The sequence below is a fragment of the Mobula hypostoma genome, chromosome 11 (assembly GCF_963921235.1).
Source record: "Mobula hypostoma chromosome 11, sMobHyp1.1, whole genome shotgun sequence".
Taxonomy (NCBI): domain Eukaryota; kingdom Metazoa; phylum Chordata; class Chondrichthyes; order Myliobatiformes; family Myliobatidae; genus Mobula; species Mobula hypostoma.
This window is the reverse complement of record NC_086107.1, coordinates 85,501,395-85,515,143: the sequence shown is the minus strand read 5'-3', so window position 1 is coordinate 85,515,143 and position 13,749 is coordinate 85,501,395. Positions and strand designations below refer to the sequence as shown.

General features: G+C 45.0%; 1 protein-coding gene across 3 annotated transcripts in view; it reads left to right on the top strand.

The window, feature by feature from the left end:
* Positions 1-13,749, top strand: part of LOC134353886 (protein phosphatase 1 regulatory subunit 29-like) — a 533,538-nt gene that overhangs the window by 279,337 nt on the left and 240,452 nt on the right. The window lies entirely within an intron of this gene.

Below are 13,749 nucleotides of genomic sequence, written 5' to 3'. Positions count from 1 at the left end.
GGAACAGTTGGTGGGGGAGCTGGGCACTGTTTCACAGTGAAGAATGGATGCGGTGCTGAATCCATGGGGACTCACAGCTGAAGAGGGCTGGGCTACCTGATGAAAAGGGAATGAATACAGAGCTGGTGGAGCTGAGCTGTTGGTGTACGAGTGGGGATCCTGTGTGGCTGTGGGGTGGTTTCAGTAAGAGTTTGAGGGTTTATCAATGAAGGGACAGTGCTTTGGGAGTGAGGTGTTTGTCAATTGTGGCATGGCGTTAGTGTGTTTGTGTGAAGAAAGTGGATTTCCATAACATGGAGATGTAGGCGGGGACAATGTTGCTGAGGGTATCCATACAAGGTCAATAAGGAGAGTGGGACAAATTGTTAATGGGAGATTAAGATAGGGTGTTGGTTGTACAGAATGGTGCATCATTGATAATGGAGTGAGCAATGGTTATTGAGTACTGGGGCGCACCCATTGTAGGGAGCCGGTCTTGTGTGAGTGCTGTGTCATTGGGAAGAGGAGGGGTTTGTGTTAGCGGACTTGTATAATGATGCGGAATTGGAGTCAAGCTTGTTAGGGGAATGTTGACGTTGCTTGCAAGGTGAATTTCTTACCTGCTACTGGAATCCTTTGCTCTGGACAATGAGCCACGCAGACTGTGGGATATGTAGACCTGTCAGTGCATTTCAGGAAGTGGCTTCTTCGATACAGCAGAAATCCTGTGCTTTGAGCAGCACAATGTCCGGAGTAGATGAATTTAATGCCAGATTTTCAAACTGAGGGCACTCTTGAAATGTCACAGCAATGATAGTCATGACCTGGGAATGTTGTCTCACTGTTCGCTGCTTTTGGATCAAAAGCCAGAGTTATAGGGAAAGATTGAATAGGTTGGGACTTTATTCCTTGGAATGTCAAAGATTGAGGGAAGATTTGACCGAGGTATACCAAATTATGAGGGGAGTAGACAGGATAAATGTTAGCAAGCTTTTTCCACTGAGGTTGGGTGAGACTGCAATTAGAGATCATGGATTAAGGGTGAGAGGAGAAATATTTTAAGGGGAACATGAGGGGAATCTTCTTCACTCAGAGGGTGGTGAGAGTGTGGAAGGAGCTGCCACTGGAAGTGGTGGATGTGAGTTTGATTACAACATTTATGAGAAATTTGGATGGGTACATGGGTGGGAGGAGTATGGAAGGCTACAGTCCAGGTGTAAGTGAATGGGATGAGGCAGAACAATAGTTTGGCATGGACTCAATGAGCCATGGGGCCTGTTTCTGTGCTGTAGTGTCTATGTCTATGACTCCAGAGTGACAAAAGAAATCCTATTTCCAATTTAACGAGTATCGTTTTGGGCAAACTTGTTAACAAATTTATATCGAACATTGTGCTGTGCTGTCAAAACTAATCGTTGTACATCTTACAAGGATTATTCCTCAGGAAAGTAAATAACTTAGTGCGCTTTGATGCAGCACAAATTTTACATGGTCAGTAGGAAGTATCCAAATCAACGGATGAGGTGATATTTTGCCTTCCTTGCTAAACTCTGATGTATAATATGCTGCATGTCATGAGCAGATATGAAGTTGAAATTCAAATGAGGACGTAGGTTCAGCAGTGTCACTTTATGGACATGTTCTCAATTGCCCTGAGTGTAATGTCACACTTCCACGGCTTTCTAGATAAGCAACTTTTTTTTTGCAAAGAAAATATTCAGCATTTACTTTCTCATTCATATTAATCTCCAGGAAGGACCGTGAGCCATTGTTAAAATTTCCCAGCCTCTGATTAGCGTTATACATTTTCATGTAATTGTTGGATAATTATGCCTTTCGCTAATTCAGGAAGTATTGTGCTGCCTGGCTGTCTTATTCATTTGATCATTCCTCGGGAATTAATGCGAGCTTTAATTTGGTTAGTCCTCTCCGTCACCATCAGCCTGCGATAGATTGGAGGCTTCAATGATCGTCTACAATAGCGTGACAAATGAACGGCTCTGGGCTTCAAGTTGCCCAGTAAGCCAGGAGCACAAGGGTGTGGAGGAAAATTCAGGGCCTGTGTCACAGTATATTGTCGTTCTTCAGTGTACGAGTGTAAAGCAGAATGAGATGGTTGTTACTCCCGATCTGATGTAGCATAAAAAATGACAATAACAAACAAAAAAACCCGCTATATATAAAAACAATCCTGCAAAACACAATGTAGATGGTGCTGTTTGGGTGCCAAGTGTTCACAGACCTGTATGTACATGCGTGACTCGAGGTGCAAGAGTATCTGCACACAGGGCGACTGGCAGGAAGTGACAAAGTGACAGAGTGGCAGGAGGAACTCTTTTCAGCAGCAGAAGGGCATATGAAAACACAATAGCATAGTGACTGTGTCATGAACATCGATTTCTGGAACTCCCGGTAATTACCCCTCCCCCCCTTCACCATTCCCCATTCCCGTTTCCCTCTCACAACTTCCCTTCTTACCTGCCCATTACCTCCCTCTGGTGCTCCTCCCCTTCCCTTTCTCCCACAGTCTTCTACCCTGTCCAATCAGATCCCCGCTTCTCCAGCCCTTTCACCAATCAACTTCCCGGCTCGTTACTTCCTCTCCCAGTTTCACCTATCAGCTGCCACCTTGTGCTTTTCCTCCCCTCCCCCCACCTTCTTACTCCTCCTTTCCAGTCCTGATGAAGAGTCTTGGCCCGAAAGGTCAACTGTTTACTGTTGTCTATAGATGCTGCCTGACCTGCTGAGTTCCAACAGCATCTTGAGTGCATTGCTTTGGATTTCCAGCATCTGTAGATACTCTTGTGCTTGTGACTGTGTCAGTGGAGGTATGAGGTGTCGAGTGCAAACTTATGGGAGTGCAAAGGAGGCTGAAGGATGCTGAGGGGCTGGGGAGAGGAGTGGCTGTTGTGTATGTAGTGGTGGTGAGGTGGATTAGCGGGCAGGGCTGCTGATCAGACTGATGAGATGAGTAACTATTTTTTGAGTCTAATGGCCCTGGTGTGGATTCTACGTAGCCACTCCTTGATGGGAGTGGGACAAAACAGTTCATAAACAGGGTGGGTAGGATTCTTCTTGATGTTACCGATCTTTTTCTGGCACCTTTCTGATTATATGCCCTTGAAGCTTTGGCCAGTTTTCTCTATCCATTGCATGCATCCCAAGCAGCCTGGTGATGGAGTACTCTCTGACTTAAGGGCTGTTCCTGGGGACGCAGGGGGATGGACATCGAGCGCTGCTGGCAGATCATCAGCTCGGTGAAGGACGCCCAAAACTTGTTGGTCTTTCAGCATGTCGAAGTGCCCGTGGAGGAATGCTGCCAGCTGGCAATCCCAGGCTGCGGGAGGGCGTGCTGGTGGGCAACTTGAAGCTCGGTGCATCCACCGCAAGGGCTCGGTGGGGAAGGACCACAGTATAGTGTTTGTTTGCTATTGGAGAAGGTGGGGCTGGTTTGCCGCTCAATTAATGTAGCAATATACCAACACAGGGGTGGGGGCCCGGGTGCAAGAGTAGCAACAGTCCGACTAGTTTTAAAAAATTGCAATAGAACATTGTCTATAGAAAGCATTGACTATCAACATAAGAATAAGACCATAACATCAAAAGACATAAGAGCAGGATTAGGCCATTTAGCCCATCGAGTTTGCTCTGCCATTTCAACCATGGCTGATCTTTTTTATCTCTCCTCAGCCCCACTCCCTGTAACCTGTGAGCCATATCCAATAAAGAACCTGTCTAGCTCTGCCTTAAATACACCCAACAACCTGGCCTCCACGGCTGCCTGTGGTAACAAATTCCACAAATTCACCACCCGCTGGCTAAAGAAATTTCTCCGCATCTCTGTTTTAAATGGATGCTCCTCTATTCTGAGGCTGTGCCCTCTTGTCCTAGACTCCCTCACCATGGGAAACATCCTTTCCACATCCACTCTACGAATAAAAAGAAATGTATTCTTTTAAATTCTTGTAAATAATTTTTAAATTCTGAATAATATTTTGATATAAAAAGGTGTATGGAAAAGCTGCTGTAGATTCTACACGTTAGACATCTCCTGTACCTAATAAAGTTGCCACTGCATGTATGTTTGTGGTTCTGCTGTTATAGTCCATCCACTTCAAAGTTTGGTGTGTTGTGTGTTCAGAGATGCTCTTCTGCACACCACTGTTGTAACGCGTGGTTATTTGAGTTACTGTAACCTTCCTGTCAGCTTGAACTGGTATAGCCATTCTCCTCTGACCTTTCTCATTAACAAGGTGTTTTCACTCACAAAACTGCCACTCACTGGATGTTTTTTCTTTCATTTTTCACACCATTCTTGGTAAACTCTAGAGACAGTGAGTGTGTAAATTCCAGGAGATCAGCAGTTTCTGAGATACTCAAACCACCCTGTCCGGCATCAACAATAACTCCACGATCAAAGTCACTTTATCACATTTCTTCCCCATTCTGATGTTTGGTCTGAACAACAACTGAATCTTTTGACCTTGTCTGCATACTTTAGTGCATTGAGTTGCTGCCACATGATTGGCTGATTAGATATTTACATTAATGAGCAGGTGTACACGGGTGCCTAATAAATTGGCCACTGAATGTAGATTACTCTTTCACCAACGTTCCTGGGCGTGATTCTTGGAACTCCTCCTTGACAGCATGTTCATCAGGTCAGCAGTGGTTCAAGGAGACACCTCACCCTCCCCCACCCTCCCCAACCCTCCCCACCCTTCCCACCCTTCTCAAAGGCAATAAACATCAGTCTTTCCAGCTATGGTCCGGCCAGTAAAGGAAATTACTCTTTGAGTCCTGATGAAGGATCTCAGCCCGGAATGTCGATTTATTTATTCCACTCCATAGATGCTGCTTGACTTACTGAGTTCCTATCAGACCATATGACATAGGAACAGAATTAGGCCCTTTGGCCTATCAAGTCTGCTCCTCCATTCCATCATGGCTGATTTATTATACCTCTCAACTCCGTTGTCTTGCCTTCGCCCTGTAACCTTTGACACCCTTACTAATCAAGAACTTATAAACCTTCGCTTTAATGACTTGGCCCCAAAGCTGTCTGTGGCAATGAATTCCACACATTCTCCAATCTCTGGCTAAAGAAATTCCTCCCTGACCTTGTATTCTGTTGTGCACTCTGGTCCTGGACTTCCCCATTATAGGAAACATATGCTCCTCATTCACTCTACCTAGGCCTTTCAATATCCAATAGGTTTCAGTGAGATCCCCTCTCATTCTTCTAAACACCAGCATTCGATGGCCCAGAGCTATCAAATGTTCCTTGTACATTAACCCTTTCATTCTCATGAACCTCCTCTGGACCCTCTCCAATGCCAGCACATCCTTTCTCAGATAAAGGGCCCAAAACTACTCACAATACTCCGTGTAGTCTGACTAATGCCCTATCATCTTGGTTATTCCCCTCTGTAGAAGTGCCTGACCTGCTGAGTTCCTCCGGCAATTTTGTGCATGTGATTTGCTCCTTGTAACTTTGTTTATTTCTATCAGGATCCCCTCATCTTCCTCCACTGCAAGGATAACCAACTCAAACCCAGTATCCAGTCTCTTCTCGTAAGTGAGACACCCCATCCCAGGCAATGTTCAGAGTCTCCTCTGGACCTCTCCAGCGTACTCCTTGGCTAGCAGCTGTCCACACCCCACTTGCGGCCTATGTGAGAGGTGCTCCCGTAGCCTCACAGGTATGTGCGAGGCTGAGCCCTCGCTTTGCAGACAGTGGATGTGGAGGTGCCTGGATTAAACATGAGCAGTTCATCGAAATGCAGAGGACAGCGATGTTAATCAGCAGAACCAGGCCCCATGTCATGATAAATCAAACTCGACAATACCTGCAATCAGGAATGGCTCAGCTGATGCCATTCAGCACATGGCTAACCAGGGTGACTAAGTGCTCTAAAGTGCAGTGCAGTTTAAGCTTTTGACATCTCTGTTGCTTTGTGATAGAAGTCAAAGAGCATTGAAGGTGGTTTAAAGATTTATTTAACATCTACTGTATCTGGAGATAGTCCGAAAGTTAAATAAAGGACAGAATTGTGGCTATAGCAGTGAGGCTAGAGTCTTAAGGTTAGAGCACGATGTGGAATTGAAGTAATTGGTATTCTTTATTCTTGACACATTCTAAACTCCAACTTTGATAGCCCAGAGGCATCAAACATTCTTCATAGATTAACGAGGTATAGTGAAGAACTTTTGATTGCCTGCCACCCAGCCAGATCATGCCATATATACACTGAGTGACCACATTATCTGGTACACCTGTACACCTGCTTGTTAAGGCAAACATCTAATCAGCCAATCATGTGGCAGCAACTCAATGCATTAAAGCATGCAGACATGGTCAAGAGAGTCAGTTGTTGTTCAGATCAAACATCTCAATGGGGAAGAAATGTGATCTAAGTGATTTGACCATGGTGCCAGATGGGGTGGTTTGCATATCTCAGAAACTGCTGATCTCCTGAGTTTTTCTCACACAGCAGTCTCTAGAGTTTACAGAGAATGGTGTAAGAAACAAAACTCATCCAGTGAGCGGTGGTTCTGGGTGAAAATGCCTTGTTAATGAGAGGTCAGAGGAGAATGGCCAGACTAGTTCAAGCTGACAGGCAAACAAGAGTAATGCAAATATTACAACAGAGGTGTGCAGAAGAGCATCTCTGAATGCACAGCACGTCAAACCTTGAAGTGGATGGGCTACAGCAGAAGAAGATAGTGAACATACTCTCATTATTAGGTACAGGGTCTACCTAATAGTGTGGCCACTGCGTGTGAGTGTGTTGAGGTTGTTAAAAGCAAACAGAATGCAGAAAGGAGGTGGCTTGTTCTGGGTTTGTAGCCATCTGTGTGTGTGTGTGTGAGTGGGTAAGTGGGCGGGTGGGAGGGAAGGAGGGGGGGATGGACCTCGTCTCCCCACACAAAACACTGGAGGAACTCAGCAGGTCAGGCAGCAGCTGTGGAGAGGAATAAATGATTGGCGTTTCAGTCCGAGACACTTCATCAGGCTGTTGGATTTTTCCGGCGTCTGCAGAATCTCTTGTGTTTTTGATATTGATGTGCTGTTGTTGTTCATGTTGTTGCTTGCGCTGTTCTGCTGAACATCGTTGATCCCTGAACGTGTGGCAACACTTTGTGGGTTGCTCCCAGCAAATCCAGAAGTTGTGTTAGACGTTAACACAAATGATGTATTGCGCTGAATGTTTCGATGTACAATCATGGGATAAGCACATGACTCTGAATCTGAATATGAAGCATATGGTGTTGCATTTAGTGTAGAGCAGGTAGACACAGGACACGAGGAAGGAAAGCAAGAATTCATCTTTAGTGTATGAGAGCAGTCTTAGTCTCTTTTCGATTTCTAACATTTGTAATTTTTATTTTGTTGTTTAATGTTGGTGCCAGAAGTGTTGTGGCTCTTGTGGGCTGCCCAGCTGAATCCTCACTGATTTGATTTAGTGCAAACAATGCATTTCATTGTATGTTTCAATGTACATGTGACAAATAAGGTCAATCTTTTAGACTTCCTTTAACCCTCTGTGGGATCTTGCTGTGATCGGAGGAGACATCACTTTGGAACCACTGCCTTGACTTGAATTTGTAAAAATACTTTCTTTCCAATGGATTATCTGTAACTTATTCTGTTCTTCACAGATTTGAAAATAAACTTTGGTCAGGCGTTGAATATTGGTTTCACAAGATCTTAAGTTAATTATCGATGGAATGTCATTAACTTTATCCACTGTTGGTGATATTGTGTAGCCTTTTGATTGTGTCCTTGGAGTCATTGTGGGTGGCACTGATAGTCCACACAGGACCAGGTTCAGATTTATTTATAGATAGATGGATACTTTATTGATCCCAAAGGAAATGACAGTGTCATAGTAGCATTGCTAGTGCACAGGTATACAAATATATAAATATTAGAAGAGAAGTAAGAAAGAATAAAAAGTACGTTACCTCAAACAGTCTAATGGGGAGGGGGGATCATCACCTCCCCAGCTCTCGGTTGACTCATTATAGAGCCTAATAGCCGAGGGTAAGAATGACCTCGTACAGCGCTCTTTGGAGCAGTGCAGTTGTCTTAGTCTATTACTGAAAGTGTTCCTCTGTTCAGTCAAGGTGGCATGCAGAGGGTGAGAAACATTGTCCAGAATTGCCAGGATTTTTCATAGAATCCTTTGTTCTACCACAGCCTCCAGTGTGTCCAGTGTGACTCCTATAATAGAGCCAGTTTTTCTAATCAGTTTAATGAGCCTGTTGGTTTCACCCGTGTTGATGCCATTGCCCCAGCACACTACTGCATAGAAGATTGTACTGATGACAACAGACTGGTAGGACATGTGAAGGAGAGGCCTGCATACTCCAAAGGACCTCAGTCTCCTCAGGAAGTAGACGTGACTCTGGCCCTTCTTGTACACAGCCTCTGTGTTGGTGCTCCAGTGGAGTCTGTCATCCAGGTGCACCGCAGGTACCTGTAGATCCTCACCACATCCACATCCTCACCATCAGTAGTAACAGGGACTCAGCCGGCCGAGTCTTCCTAAAGTCCATCACCATCTCCCTTGTCTTACTGATGTTGAGCTGCAGATGATTCAGCTTGCACCATTTGACAAAGTCCTCCACCGGGGCCCTGTATGCATCCTCCCGCCCTCACTTTATACACCCAACTATTACTGAGTCATCAGAGAATTTCAGCAGATGACATGACTCAGTGTTGTACTTAACATCCGAGGTATACAGGGTAAACAGGAAGGGAGGCAGTGCAGCCCCTGTGGGGCCCCAGTGCTGCTTACAGCCATGTCTGACACACAGCTCTGAAGCTGCACAAACTGTGGTCTACCAGTCAGGTAGTGAACATCGTGTAGCACGTGTACATTGAAACATACAGTGAAATGCATCATTTGCATTAACAACCACTCCACCTAAGGATGTGCTGGGGACAGCCGCAAGAGTTGCCACCCCTTCCAGCACCGACGTGACATATCCACAATATTCAACAGGACAACATGGAACACAGCTGTGAGAAGGTGGTGTGGCCCAGATGGTGGGGATCTTTGATGATGGATGTTGCTATCTTGAGGCAGTGCCTCTGTATTGATGAGGAGGAACGTGCCAGTGATGTATCACGCAGACTCCGCTACTCTCTGCAACACTTTATGTTCCTGTGTATTCAAACTGCAGTACCAGGTCATGATGAAACCAGACGGGATTAATTAAATGGCAAATTAAATTCAATCTCGTTAGCCTGCACATGATTCATACATCCCCGCATATTCATTGCCACCCATGTAGGAGAATGAGGGGAGATTTGAAAGAGGTATACAAAATTATGGGGGGAATAGATGGGATAAATGCAAGCAGACTTTTTCCACTGAAGGTGGGTGAGGCTAAGACGAGAGGCCCTATGTTAAGGGTGAAAGTTGAAATATTAAAGAGGAACCTAAGGGGGAACTTTTTCACTCAGAGGGTGGTGAGAATGTGGAATGAGCTGCCAGCAGATGTGGTGGATGTGGATTTGACTGCAATATTTAAGAGAAGTTTCAATAATTACATGGCTAGGAGGGGGTTATGGACAGTTATGATGCCAGATATGGGTCTATCAGACTGGGCAAGATCACAATTTGGCAAGGACTAGATGGGCCAAAGGACCGTTGTACACTGATGGTGGTTGGGATCCATCTGTCTCGAAGGACAATGGGTGATGATGATCATCATCACAAGCCTGGCCAGAAGGTGTGGAGGTCCTGAGATGCCAGTCATCAAGAACTCCTTCGCAGCCTCACCAGTGTAGTCCAAAGGAAAGCTTATGAAGCAATGCGTTTGGCACCAGCTTTGGCTGCAGGAGCTGCCGGAAAGATGCTCAATGACATCCAGTTGGCTTAGGTGCTTCTCCCTGGATTTGCTGTCTGGGTTTACTCCCGTAGCCTTCATCTCTTGCAAGGCTGCCCACAAGGCAGTGGAATTTACCCATAGCTGGGGATCTGGTTCACGAGCACTAGGGCGTGTCCACACACCGGTGGGCCTGTGTGCTACATGTGCAGGACAGACCCCCTCCCCGTCCTCTGTAGTTCAGCCTGAGTCCGAAGTTTCCGTATGTGGCCAGTGAGGAGGCACTACATGAGGCTTGCAGTTGGACAGGCTGTGTACTGGGAGGGAGAGACTTACACATTCAGCTCCCCTTTTTGCAAAACTGCTAGCCAGCGGTGGCAGCTGAAAGTGAGAGGGACAGGCACTACCCACTACACTTCCACACTGGATGCGTCACAACAACCATTTTGTCACCTTTCTGTGCTCTGTGACTCTGAGTGCCATGGCCATTTTTGCTTCTGCTGTCCTCCCTGGTCAGCCCTTTCCAGGTACTTACTACACCCTATGTAAAAACACCTGCCCCTACATTCCCTTTAAACTCTCCCTCTCTCTCCTTAAATGCCTGCCCTCTAGTACTTGACATTTCTGTCCTGTCCGACTGTCTAACCTATTTATGCCTCTCATAATCTCATAAACTTTGGTCAAGTCTTGCTACATTTCAAGAAAAGTTGTGTATTTTCATCTTCTACAAGTTACCATGGTTTATGCCATTTTATCTCTATGTGTGATGAAAAGTTTAATATTGATATCCACTGAATGTCTGAAGTGTGCCTTGAGACTAGTGAAATAGCAGAGAGATCAGCATGATTATGGTAGCTCATCAGAGATGAGCCCACTAGACATTGTGCCCAGGTGATTCAACTTCAGAGAAGAATAAACACAAGGGGCTCACACAATGGTTTAAGGTGCTCTCAGGTTTTGAGTTCAGCTGTATGTATATTGGTGACCTTTTTTTCCTGGGTTTTCAGGAATAATCCTGGGAAAGGGTTAATGTATGAAGCGCTTTAGATTACTCTGGGCCTGGAGTTGAGAAGAATGAGGGGGGCATCTTATTGAAACTTATCTGCAATTGAAAGGCCTCGATAGAGTGGATGAAGAGAGTAGTGGGGGAATCTAGGACCAGAGGACGCAATCTCAGAATAGAGGGATGTCTCTTTAGAACAGAGATGAGGAGAAATTTCTTTAGGCAGAGGGTAGCGAATCTGTGGAATAAATTGCCAAGTCATTGGGTATATTTAAAACAGAGATTGATAGGTTTTTGATTAGTCAGGGCATCAAAGGCTATGGGAAGAAGACAGGAGAATAGGGTTGAGAGGTATAGTAAGTCAGCCATGATTAGATGACAGAACAGACTCAATAGACTGAATGGCCTGATTCTGCTCTGTGTTTTATGGAGTTATTTAATGTTCATTCACGACTATATGGGCAATCTTCACACTACCACTCATGGAGGATTGACCTGTATTGTCTGAGGATCTCACCTGACATCCTGTGTCTGTCAGGCTTGTCTCTGAAGGAACTTTGCTGGGGACTGGATGAGCAGGTTCTAAATTAAAATGATTAAATTCCTCACCCTGCTTTTGGATCCCATCCACTGCCCCGCTAAGCCTGAGCTCCTCACCCACTGGTCACCCAAAAAAATCTGACTGCCACATTTCCAGAAAACAATATCCACACACCCCAACTCCTCCAATGATAGGCAAGGACAATCTTTTACCTTGGTACTTCACTCATCCCCTCTCCTGGCTCCCAACACCCCCGTCGCAATCCATACGCAGTTTACCGTCTCAACTTTGGCACACTCACATCAATCTTTTCGGCCCCAACCCCGGACACAAATATAGTCCACTTTCCTTGCAACCCTCAGACCACACTTCAGCCTGGACTGTCTTTGAATGTTCTGTGTGTTCTATACTGGTGCTGCAGGCAAAGGACAAGCCTCCCTTTGTGTAAAATCAATTAATAAACACCCAAACACTGTGATAAAAACCTAAGAAGTAGAAAACCCCTGCACATCAGGTGGTATTGCATTCTTAAATTTGCCTTTGGCAGCTTCTTAACAGCTCTTTGTAGCATCAATGAGATTTCAGGTCTCCGTCTTTCATCAGAGATGTTCACATCCACCTAACCTTCAGAGCAGATGTGGAAGCCTCTGTGGGGTGATGTGGCAAGATGAGGAGTCTACTGGCAACATGGTTGACAAATAATTCACAAACGACATTATTAAAGTCAAGGAAGCTGAATTCAATGCACACTTCAGATGCGTTAACCAAGGGTGTATTTCATTGTCAACGATTTTACAGATCAAAAAAAGCAGAGAAAGCTTTTATAAGGACTCTTTGGAGGAAGGAAGTACAGAAACGTTAGGTTTTACACCACCAAGTTCAGGGACAATTACTATCCTTCAGCCATCAGCATGGATAACTTCACTCACCTAAACTCTGAACTGATTGCACAACCTATGGACTCATTTTCAAGGACTCCCGTTCTCAGTATTATGCATTTATTTTTGTATTTTCAGTTTCCCTTCTTTTGCTCATTGGTTGTTTGTATTTCATTGATTCTATTGTATTTCTCTGTTCTACAGTGAATGCCTGCAAGAAAATGAATCTCAGGAAGTGCATGGTTAAATACTGTATATGTACTTTGATAATAAATTAACTTTGAACTTTGGACATTTTTTCTCACAACCAACCTCCCTGAAAAATAGTAGCTCAGATGTTAAGACCTCTGCCGAAAGTTACCTCTAGTACCGAAAGTTAGTCCACTTTGATGGGTTGCACTTGAATCTGAGGGGGACCAGTATCCTGACTAGGAGGTTTGCTAAGGCTTTTGGGGAGAGTTTAGATTAGAACTGCTGGGGGTGGGAACCGAATTGAAGAGACAGAGGAATAGCTCACAATGGCTCACAAATAGAGAAAGTTTGGAGATAGTGTGAAAGGGAGGATAGGCAGGTGGTAGAGAAAGGATGCGCTCAGACCGATGGTTTGAGATGTGTCTATTTTAATGTGAGAAGGGATGTGTCTATTTTAATGCAAGAAGCATCATGAACAAAGTGGATGAGTTTAAGGCGTGGATCAGTACTTGGAGCTATGATGTTGTGGCCATTACAGAGACTTGGATGGCTCAGGGGCAGGAATGGTTACTTAGAGTGCCAGGCTTTAGATGTTTCAGAAAGGACAGGGAGGGAGGCAGAAGAGGTGGGGACGTGGCACTGCTGATCAGAGGTAGTGTCACAGCTGCAGAAAAGGAGGATACTCTGGAGGGATTGTTTACAGAGTCTCTGTGGGTGGAAGTTAGGAACAGGGTGGGGACAAAAACTCTACTGGGTATGTTTTACAGACCACCCAATATTAACAGGGACATTGAGGAGCCGATAAGGAAACAGATTCTGGAAAGGTGTAATAATAGCAGGGTTGTCGTCATTGGAGATTTTAATTTCCCGGATATTGATTGGCATTTCCTTAAAGTAAGGGGTTTAGGTAAGGTGGAGTTTGTTTGGTGTGTTCAGGAAGGTTTCTTGACACAATATGTAGATAAGCCTACAAGAGGCGAGGCTGTACTTGATCTGGTATTGGGAAGTGAACCTGGTGAGGTGTCAGATCTCTCAGTGATAGACCATTTTGGAGATAGTGATCGCAATTCTATCTCCTTTACCATGGCATTGGAGAAGGATAGGGACAGACAAGTTAGGAAAGTGTTTAATTGGAGTAAGGGGAAATATGAGGATATCAGGCAGGAACTTGGAAGCATAAATTGGAAGCAGATGTTCTCAGGGAAACGTATGGAAGAAATGTAGCAAACGTTTAGGGGATATTTGCATGGAGTTCTGCATAGGTACGTTCCAATGAGACAGGGAAAGGATGGTAGGGTACAGGAACCGTGGTGTAC